The sequence below is a fragment of the Hevea brasiliensis genome, chromosome 8 (genome assembly GCF_030052815.1).
Source record: "Hevea brasiliensis isolate MT/VB/25A 57/8 chromosome 8, ASM3005281v1, whole genome shotgun sequence".
Lineage (NCBI taxonomy): Eukaryota > Viridiplantae > Streptophyta > Magnoliopsida > Malpighiales > Euphorbiaceae > Hevea > Hevea brasiliensis.
Window position 1 is genome coordinate 92026080 of NC_079500.1, and position 10171 is coordinate 92036250.

The following is a 10171-nucleotide window of genomic DNA, read 5'->3' on the forward strand; positions in this document are numbered from 1 at the left end:
TTTTGTTTATTGTGTATATTCTATATAACAAAAATCAACTAAAATTAAAATAGTAAAAATTTTCTAAAAACTTAAAAGAGATCTTTTTTTTTTTCATCAAAAAAGTAAATTGCAACATAATTTTTCTATATCAATAATTAAATACGGCATTAGTTATCTTCAAATAGAAATGACAACGGAGTAGATTGGGAGCAGGGACTCTCCCAATCCCCGCCTCACATGAGATAGGGGTTGGGGTGGAGACTTCCCTGAGAGAGAGAGAGAGAGAGAGAGAGAGAGAGAGAGAGAGAGAGAGAGAGAGAGAGAGAGAGGTCTTCGCAGGTAATTTTCCTTTATTCTTTTATTTTTATTTTAATTTATTATTATATAATATAAAATTATTTATTAAAAAATAAATTTTAAGTTAGAATATAAGTTTAAACATAATCTTAATAATATACATATATTTTTAAAAAAATTATAATATTTAAATACATAAATATAATTTTTTTAGTAAAATAGTAACATACTATTATCGGCTAGATTACGGGAATTCAGAGTGAGGTGACCTTCTTCCCATCCTAGCCGTTCAAGTCCTAAAGAAAAAATATCGTCCCACAGAGATTTGTTGTTTGAGTACTAAACTATAAAAGTCACGATTATTTGGGCTATCGATAATTTGTGCCAAAATTGGAATAAGAGATGCAGCAAATTAAATTGGGAAAATAAGGAAATTATAATGAATTAAGCAATTAAAATTCTAAGCACCATACTAATTTACTAAAATTTCAGCAAGTGACAAAAGATTTAATTAATTAATGATAAAAATTGATTCCAGAGTTGAGGTTCATGAAGTACATGTTATTTGGATTTGGATAGGCAAAACCAAAATTAAGGGAAATACAAGTTTGAAGGAAGTTGATTATAATTTCCTTTAGTTTCTCTTTCAAGCAAACTAAAGAGTGTTTTAAAGGAAACTAAACCCCATTCTCATGCAATGTTTAATTATCCAAAACCCTTTAAGCATTTTAATCAATTTGAAATTCCTCTTAACCCAGTAGTTTATTTCTAACACTAGGTGATTAAATTCATTATCTTGATTATCTATCATAGATTTTCACCTCTCGGTCCTTTAATTTAAGATTAAAAACAAAACTCAAAGGGTACCAACAATGGGTATGTAAATAAGCACACAAGATAAGAATTAAAACTTATATATACTAAAATCTAGTTAAAACTAGTCCAAATCCACAAATAAAACTTAAATCATTACACCCAACTCTGAAATCTTAAGTATCTACTCACTCATGCTTGTATTTACAAGTAGAAAATATGAAATAGAGCAAGAAAACATGAAAATAAAACTAAAAATAAAAGAACCCAGAAGAAGAAGATCCAAATCTCTGAAAATGGAAGTTAGAAAACGTCACTCTGCAGGTGTTCTTTCTCCTAGAAATGGCGTGATTTTCTCTTTCCTCTCTCTTTTGATTTTTCTCTCTCTTTCTCCTTATGGTAAAAATGAGAATATGATGCTTATATATCCCCTCAAGGTTTACCCTAAAAATGGTCTTTAAAGGGATAAAGACAAAAGGTGTAAAAGGTGTGAAAAGAGAAATTTTTTCTATGTCAGCAAATCTTCCAGCGTCATCCCACATGCCTCATGTTGATTCAAGTTATTTTCAACATGCCTCATGTTGATTCAGAGGAGGACCCTTTAGATTCTACACGACCAGCTACACGGGGCATATGGGAGTCCCTGAAACTTTCAGCGTGTTTTGCTCCAAAATCTCTGTTTACACGACCCGTCACACGGGGTATGTTAAAGTCCATGAAACTTTCAGTGTATTTTGTTCCAAAATCTCTATTTACATGACCCAGTGTGAATTTACATGCCTCATATGGATTCCTGCTGGCTAACTCTTATCTTCACATGACCCTCAACACGGGTCATGTTGAGGCCCTTAAAAGTCTTGGCTGGTCTTCCCCTTTAAGCGAATTTTCTTCATTTTTCACACTACTTTAAGCTTCCAAATCACCTTGAATTTCTTCTATATGGACCTTTTTGCCTTTAAACCTTATTGAAAACCTATCAAAAACATTAAAATTCCAAAAATCAAATATAATGAAACTAAAATTAACAAATTAACTAAAATAAGCATTAAGAGCATAAAATTACTAAACTAAAAAGGCAAAATGGATACAAAACTACCCTAAAATATCTATATGAAATGGGTTTATCAAATTCCCCCAAACTCAAATCTTTGCTTCTCCTAAAGCAAATTAAAAACAATTATATGCAATTGGGGTACCTTTTTCTCAAATTCATGAAAATCACTCATTCAAGCTTTCAAACTTACCTCTAGCCATCAACAAACCATATACCCACCTTCAAGATATAAGGAATTCAATTCTCACCAAAGTTATCACTACTTAGCCTTAGGTCAATTGTTCATTCCATCAAACCCAAACCAATCAATTACATAGAGAAATCATGCTAAAATAGGCTCTAAAACAATCCATAAACTAAAGCGTTTCAAATGATGATGGAAATAGTTTAAATGGATGAATAATGTGTCAATCTCATAGGCAAACCAACTAATCCAATCTCTATTAATGTAGCAAAACACAATCAAGATATCAAAATGACTTTTAATGGTTGTAATGGGGCTAAGGGGTAATAATGTGGCTAACAAAGAAAAGGTAAAAGGGAAGCAAAACATGAGAATAATTAAATTGTTAAAAAAAAAGATCAAGATACACTTTTCTTTTATTTTTATTTTTATTTTATTTTATTATATATATATTTATTTATTTATTTATTTATTTATTTATTTATTTATTAAGAATCAAATGGGAGGAAGAACTTTACAATAAATCACCAATGCTAGCATACAATTTTTACAACTCTTTTAGGGACTACATAAATAACATTGAATTTTGCATTGCAATTGTCCCTTTTTAATCCACCCCCAAACTCATTTCTTTGTATACTTGGGTGGTAAATAGTTTATTTTTTTTATTGCTAGCCAATTTTATATTAGTACTTCTCCCACTTGATTGTTATATACCTTTTATTATTATTATTATTATTATTATTATTATTATTATTATTATTATTATTATTATTATTATTATTATTATTATTATTATTATTATTTAGTGTATCCATCACTTAAACGAATTATTCTCACGAAGGGTAGGTAAGTGTTTAAGTTTATGGCTAGGTAAATTATGGGTGCCAAGAAAATAAGGGGTATAAATGAAGGCTCAAATTGGTTTCAAAGGGAAAATTTAAAGTGAGGTTGGTTAAGGTTAAAAATGTTAGTTTAAAATTCGAAGAATGCCTTAATCATTTCTCTTTTCAAGTGAATGCTAAAATTTTGCCTCAAAAGGTCTAGAAGGCTTGTTCTAGGATTGGTGAGACACAATTAGTTATTTTTTACTTTAGAGTTTTCTTTAAGTACTCAAAACTCAATATAATTAATTGGGTGGCCCTTGGCTAAGAAGATATAAACCTAAATAAGAATCTTATAACCTCATACCAATCCGGAACTTTCAATTCATCAAACCCATCTAGAGGTAAGCTAAATTGCTTTTCAAAATGATTCTCAATCTTCTAAGAATTAGGTAAAAATTTATTTATTCATATTTTTTTTTATGTATGCATGATTCCTAAAATGAATGCAAAAATTAAATAAAAATAAAAATAAAAAAATGAAATAAAAACTATACATAATCTATATGATATCTATATGCAAATGTATATATTTACATGGTGTAGGTGTATGGTGTATGTGAACTAAGTAACTAAGTATAAATGAAATGCAATGAAATACAATTTAAGTAATGTAAATAAAAAGGATTAAAAATTTTTGCAAAAATTTTGCCCTCCCCCAAACTCAAATTAGACAATGTCCTCATTGGCTTAATCGAAGTGGCAGAAATGTCAATGAAATCAATAAATAATAACTTGGAGAGATCTAGACTAAGAAAGAGCGAAACAGAGTTACCATGTAGAATGTACATGCTTAGTGGTGAATGATCAGAATATGCACATGAGGCATGTGAATTATAAGTATTGTGAGCATGAGGCATGTTAATCAAAAAGCATGAGGCATGTTGAAGTAAAGGTAAATTAGCACGCCCTGTGCCAACTGCTAAGGAACTAATATGGGGTATCAACATGGGGCATGTCATGCTCCATGAAAATTTCGGTGGGTTTTCAAAAATTTTGAAAATTTGAGGGAATGCAAATAGCTCATAGGAGAGCATAACCCTTAGCATGAGGCATGGCAAAGGGAAGCAGTGTCAACATGTAGCAGATGAATGTCGAGAAGTTACCTTAGAGGCTGAATTGTCAAGGCTAAGAGAAGAGCAGCTGTTGTAATGTCAATAATTCAGTTATATGACTATTAAAAAGCAATATCAGTAATGCTATTACAATAGCAAATAGAAACTGAAATTAAAGAAAATGATCAATTCAATAGAAATTAACAAAAACAAAATTCTAAAACTAGACAGCTGGTTGGTCTTCTTCATTGGTGGATGGCACTAGTTCATTTACTGTTGCAGATGCTTGCTCATTGGATTTCTCAAAAGCAGTATCCAGGTTTTCTACCATAGCCTTCATCTCTTTAAAAATGTCTTGGCCCCATTTGTACAGCTGGTTAAAAGAGGCTGCCAGCTTGTTGTAAATGTCAATCATTTCTTTGTCATGAATTTTCTACTTTTTCCTGAATGAAGAAAACTTCTTTTTAATCTTTTTCTCAAGCTTGGCTTGCTTCTAACCAAGAGTATCAGCCTTAGCTTCTAAAGCTTTTAAAGCAACCACAATATCAGAATTAGCATCAGAAACAGGTTGCTGTGCTGCACTCATTCTGTTAATTTTTGCTTCCAAATCTTTAAGAAAAACAAGTAAGTCTGATTGTCCAGCAGTAGGTGGGTGTGAGCTAGAAGGACCAGCATCAGTATGCTGTCCTATACCCTGTGATTGTTGCTGCTCTGTACCCTCATGTCCCCCATTTACCAACACATAAACATCACCCCTCTTTACACAAATTTTCATTTGAGTCATAATAATTCTATCTAGAAAAGACTGGCCAACCATAGACACCATAGCATACTGGTCAGGGTTAAAACCAAATGATTTGGCAATTACAGTCACCATCCCTCCAATAACTATACTGCCAGCTGAATGCTTAGAGACTATATGTTCCATATGAGAGCAAAGAAAATAAGCACCATTTATTTTTTTCTTCTCTTTCATGCACCATAAAAAGAATAAATCATTCTTTCCTACAACCCCATTACTGTGCCCTCTACCTAGTATAGTGTAAGACATGAATCTTTGCAAGTATCTCAGAGCAGGGTCTTAAATAGCTGAGGCCTTAGTAGAACTAGGGTTGTAGTATTTCCCATATGGTGCAATGGACTTCCAAAATGTAGGGGGGGTCATAAATAGTCCTTTGCCACTCTATCATTTTTGCTCCATCATTACAAAAACCAAATAAGGCATTCACTTGAATAGTGTCAAGTTCTCTATCCTGACCCAAACACCTAAAGGAAATGGTGTCCCTATGGTTACTTTGCATAGGCTGGAAGTCTAATTGCAATGAGCTTAAAAACTCAATTGTCAATTCCCTACAAGCAGGTTCTTGAATCCTAAAAAAATCACTCCAACCTATATTTTCCAAATATTCACTAATAGATTCATAAAGCCTTATCTCCCTGAGACTGTGTTCATCAATGTACTTGGTAGCTAAAATTTTCTTTTTAGCAAGGGCCTCATAATTTTTCATCATTTCAAAGTCCCTAAAAGTCCATGGGTAAGATGAGTTTACCTGATTTCCAGATTGAGGGATAACGGGAGTAGTTTGAGATACTATTGGTGAATGATGCAGGGGCGATTGGACCCTAATTGGAGTAGAAGAAACCTGCGGTGAGATAGGATTTTGGGTAGCAGAGTGGGTTCTGGCACTAACGAGTCCTGGGGAAACAACTCTAGTCTGTTTCGGTGTAGCAGAGGAGTGGAGAACTGGTTTCTTTCTTTTTCATGTCTCATATACAGTTGAAGGGGCGGATTTGGTGTGTTTTTAGGAGGGAGGTGTGGCATCTTGGGTGGCATTGTTGGGATTAGGGGTGGAATGAGAGGATTAGTGAGGTGGAGAACTAGGGTTCGTATCGAGAATTTGGGGATTTGGGGGCGAAATGGGTGTTTTGGGTTGAGCGTTGGGTGTTGTAAGGTTTGGTGTTAGGGTTGAAGAATTACTATTAGCAGCCATTTTTATGGCTTGCAACTTGGGTATGTGGGTTGAAAGCTATTTGGCGCGCACCATGGAAGGAACAGTGAAAGCTTAGGTCGTGCGGCTGATGAGATGAAATAGGATAAAATGGCTAGGGTAAAGGTTTAAGTGGTGATATACCTAGTGTCTAACATGAGGCATGTTGAGAATAGTGAGGGGTGACATGCCCTATGAGATTTGGTGTAAGATGAATAACATGAGGCATGTTGGAATAAAAGGAAAAAATGACATGCTTCCGTGTTATTGTACATGAAGTGCTACATGAGGCATGTGAAACCCCTTGAAACTCTCAGCAGGTTTTACATTTTTAGCAATTTAAAGTGCCAAGAATAGGTTTTAGTGGTGACACTACCCCCAGCATACATCATGTTGAACCTAGTGTTAAATAACCTGATAAAAAACCCAGAAATGTGATCTTAAACATACTAAAACCAAATCCAAAACACAATTTGCACATAAATTTTACTCAAAATTCAATTCAAACCCAATTAATCGCTAAGAACAATTAAAATCTATCAATCCACCAAACACAAACTAAAACATTATTCAAGTAATATTAGGGAATAACACCCAAATTCAACCTTAAACTCATAATTAAAAATTCATGAACAAGGAATAAAATTCTGCTGCAGACATTGTTCACATGATTAAATTTCTACAAAATTGTATTATGAAATTTCACAAAATATACAATGGCAAATATGTCGATCTCAGTGCACTATATCAAAATTAATTACCAAAAAGTAAAATCAAAATCATGTTGCTATTGATTACCATGAATGTTCCTATATTTCTCATAAATTTCCTCAAAATGCTGCAACTAAAATAGCCTTTTGCTCCACCATGTTGTTGCAATTAGACATAAAGCTCAAATTAGTTCAGATTTGACTTTGTTAAAAAACAATATGCATCATGGAAGACAAATATAAGGTTCAGCAACTTCCCAGGCATTAATTCTTTCAATTCAGCATACACATTTGCTTGAAAATCTCCACCAAACTGCGGAAAGAAATTTTAATGTCAAATTTGAGTTCAATGGGATATAAGATGAAACAAAATAAAAGAAAAATTAAGTATAAGGAAAATTTTTTGGAGTGCCTCCCAAAGAGCTCTAATTTTAGGTCATTAGCTTGACCCTCTTTCAGTTTATGGTGGTTGGAATTGGAAAGTGTTGCCTCCCTTCTCAACAGGTGATGCAATAAATTTGTACTTTAGCTTTTTGCCATTGACTATGAAAACACCTGTTGCTTTGTTTAGAATCCCAACCATACCTTGCAAATTACTCTTACAAACTTGATATGAACCTTCTGCCTTGAGTTGTTTAGATGGAGCCTTAAGTTTTACTCTTGGAGTTTCATTCTTATCAAAAGGAAGTGGCAAAGGAGACTTTTTCTGTCGCACTATATGCTGATTACACTGAGAACGAAGAGTAATTTGACTTCCCTCCAACTTAATATCTTCCATTCCAGTATCATTTTCTATAACATCAACCCTATAGCAAAAATTGACCACAGCCAATTCCTTGGAATCTTGGAATAAATTAAATTCTATTTCCTCTTCTCCCACTTTCAACTTTAATTTCTCATTCTTTACATCTATATTAGCCCCTGCAGCAGCCAAAAATGGTCTTCCAAGTATGATGGGTGTTCTTACATCCTCCTCCATCTCTAGAACCACAAAATCCACAGGAATAGAAAAATTTCTAACCTTCAATGGCAGATTCTCCAAAATTCCCACTGGATGTTTGATAGATCTATTAGCTAGTTGCAAAGAAATGGTAGTGGGCTTCAAATCTCCTACCTTCAACTTTTCACAAATGGAGAGTGGCATCAAACTTACACTAGCTCCAAGATCACACAATGCCTTTTCAATTCTCGTCTCTCCAATGTGACATGGAATAGAGAAACTTCCTGGATCTTTAAGTTTAGGGGGAAGCTTATTCTGCAATACAACACTGCATTCTTCAGTAACTGCAACAGTTTCATAATCCTCCAACTTTTTCTTATTTGACAAGATTTCCTTTAGGAACTTAGCAATGAGGGAATTTGAGAAATTGCATCTGTAAATGGAATGTTGATGTATAATTTCTTCAAAACTTCTAAAAATTTCCCGAACTGCTTATCTAGCTTTGCTTTCTGAAACCTCTGAGGATATGGTAATGGTGGCTTGTATGGTGGTGGAGGCACATACTTTTCCTCTTATTCTTTTTCAACTTCCTTCTTCTTGTTTGCTTCCTCATTAACTTCATCATGATTCAAAATAGATTCATTTTTGTCTTCATCTTCTTTCTTCTTTTCCTCTTCTATCTCATCTTCCTTTTTATTTCCCAAAATTTTCCCACTCTTTAGGATCACGGCCTTGCAATGTTCTCTAGGATTCTCTGGTTGACTTGGAAGTTTTCCTTGTGCTTTGCTGGAAGAGCTTGCTTGTTGAGCTATTCGGTTTTCCAACAACCTATTATGAGTGGCAAGCTGATCTATCCTTGAAGTTAATTGTTGAATCATTTCTCCTTGTTTTTGTTAAGCAGTTAAAAAATTCTCCATCATAGACTTTAAAATTGAATCTTGGTCTGAAGATTGAACTAATGGTTGTGGAATAGGTGCATTTTGATTCCTTTGTGGTGGAAATCTGGGTGGTACTCTATTTTGCTGAAAATTCTACTGTTGTTGCTGGAAATTAGGAGGTTATTGATAATTCTGTTGCTGCCCTTGTCGACCTCCCCAAGAAAAGTTTTGGTGGTTCTTCCATGCTAGATTATATGTAGCAGAAAAAGGATTACCAACTAGTTTCTGATTGTAATTCCCAACAAAATCAACTTGCTTATTTCCAAACTCTTGCCCATAGGAAGGAAAATCATTGATACAATGCATATTTCCTGCACCAACATCTTCTGTATGACGAGATTCTCCAATTGATGAGTCAACCTTCATGCTTAACTTATCCATTTTTCTCGTCAAATCATTAAATTTGGCATTGAACATACTCATGGCATCTAATTCATATACACCAGTTGGTGGCTTCTTCATTTCATTTCTTTCATAGCTCCATTGATAATTGTTATAAGCAATTTTATCCAATGCTGAATAAGCTTTATCTTCTGACTTCTCCATAAGATCACCTCCTGAAGATGCATCAATTATACTTCTAATTGTTGGAGAAACACCTTTGTAGAAATGTTAAACTAGCATCCATTTATGGATTCCGTGATGTGGACATCTCCTTTGAAGATCCTTATATCTCTCCCAAGCTTCATAGAGACTCTCATCATCCCTTGGTCTGAAAGAAGTTAATTCATTTCTCAATTTTGCAGTCTTGCTAGGAGGAAAGTATTGAGCCAAGAAAGCTTGTGACAACTCATCCCAAGTTGTTATTGAACTCGGAGGTAATGAATGCAACCACTCCCTAGCACAATCCTCCAAAGAAAAAGGAAATAATCTCAGCCAGATGGCATCATCTAACACTCCATTTATCTTTAGCATTTCACTAATCTCAAGAAAATGCGTAAGGTGCACATGTGGACTCTAAGTAGGACCTCCCCCAAACTGTGATTATTGAACCATTTGACAAAGTGAGGGTTTCAACTCAAAGTTGTTTGCTTCCACTCTAGGCCTTGTAATACTCGGTCTAAAATCTCCAAAACTAGGAAAAGCATGATCCTTAATTGATCGATTGTTGTTGTTTGCCATAGCTTCTATCACTTGTTGCTGTTGATGTTGCTCTTGTTGTCTTTGAATTCTGAGTTCAGCTTTTCTTCTTTTAGACTCTGCTCTTAAAGCTTTAGCTGTCTTTTCAATCTCAGGATAAAAAATTAAATCAATTTCTGCACTTTTTGTTCTTCTCATATAAAAGATATGTACTTGAAAAATCAAAATAAGAAAATCTCAAAGTAT

The 10171-nt window shown here is 33.9% G+C and overlaps 1 non-coding gene across 1 annotated transcript; it reads left to right on the forward strand.

Annotated features, from left to right (window-relative positions):
• The first annotated feature begins 9479 nt into the window (after positions 1–9479).
• On the forward strand, positions 9480–9586 carry LOC131182780 (small nucleolar RNA R71). Its single transcript, XR_009151041.1, has one exon. It is a non-coding gene; the product is annotated as a small nucleolar RNA R71 (small nucleolar RNA).
• Positions 9587–10171: the final 585 nt, after the last annotated feature.